The sequence below is a fragment of the Schistocerca nitens genome, chromosome 2 (assembly GCF_023898315.1).
Source record: "Schistocerca nitens isolate TAMUIC-IGC-003100 chromosome 2, iqSchNite1.1, whole genome shotgun sequence".
NCBI classification, from domain to species: Eukaryota; Metazoa; Arthropoda; class Insecta; order Orthoptera; family Acrididae; genus Schistocerca; species Schistocerca nitens.
The window spans coordinates 134410459-134411670 of record NC_064615.1 but is presented as its reverse complement, the minus strand read 5'-3'; positions in this window follow the sequence as shown (position 1 = coordinate 134411670).

Genomic DNA, 1212 nt, shown 5'->3' with positions numbered 1-1212 from the left:
GAAACCAGCTGAGTGCTAAAACCATGCAGATCGCATGGTTATTTACTTATATTTTTGCATGTAAGCCAACTTCCGGTACTTCCTTTATATCCGAATAAAATCAGGCGTGTCAATGGATTCGTCCCGAAAACTTAGAAACAAAAACGTGAAGTAAACTCTAAACTTATTTTTCTTATTGATTATTTCAAAATTCATGCTCGTGTCTTAATATGGTGCGCATTTGCGTTCGCTGTGTGCCGCGAAAAACGTATATTACGATATACACTGAAGAGCCAAAGAAACTCGTACACCTCCTAATATCGCGTAGGGCCCCTGGGAGCACGCAGAAGTGACGAAACACGACGTGGCATGGGCTCGACTAAGGTCTCAAGTAGTGCTGGAAGAAACTGACTCTATGAATCCTGCAGTGCTGTCCATAAGTCCTAAGAGTGCGAAGGAGTGGGGATCTCTCCTGAACGGCGCGTTGCAAGACACCCCAGATATGCTCAATAACGTTTATGTCTGAAGAGTTTGGTGTCTAACGGAAGAGTTTGAACTCAGAAGAGTGTTCCTGGAGCCACTCTGTAGCAATTCTGGACGTGTGGGGCGTTGCATTGTTCTGCTGAAATTTCCCAAGTCCGTCGGAATGCACAATGGACATGAATGGATGCAGGTGATCAGACAGGATGCTTACATTCGTGTCATCTGTCAGAGTCGTATCTAAACGTATCAAGGGAGCCGTATCACTCCAACTGCAGACGCTCCACACCCTTACAGAGCCTCCACCAGCTTGAACAGTGTCCTGCCGATATGCTTCATGGATTCATGAGGTTGTCTCTATACCCATACATCTCATCAACTCGATGAAGGGTACACGAGTGGGCCTTCGACTCCGAAAGCCCATATCGATAATGTTTCGTCGACTGGTTCGCACGCTGACACTTGTTGATGGCACAGCATCGAAATTTGCAGCAATTTGCGGAAGGGTTGCACTTCTGACATGTTGAACGATTCTCTTCAGTCGTCGTTCGTCCCGTTCTTGCAGAATCTTTTTCCGGCCACAGCGATGTCGTAGATTTGTAGTTTTACAGGGTTCCTGATATTCAGGGTACACTCATGAAACGATCGTAAGAGAAAACCCCCACTTCATCGCTACTTCTTCGATGTTGTGTGCAATCGCTCATACGCCGACTATAACACCACTTTCAAACTTACTTAAATCTTGATAATCTG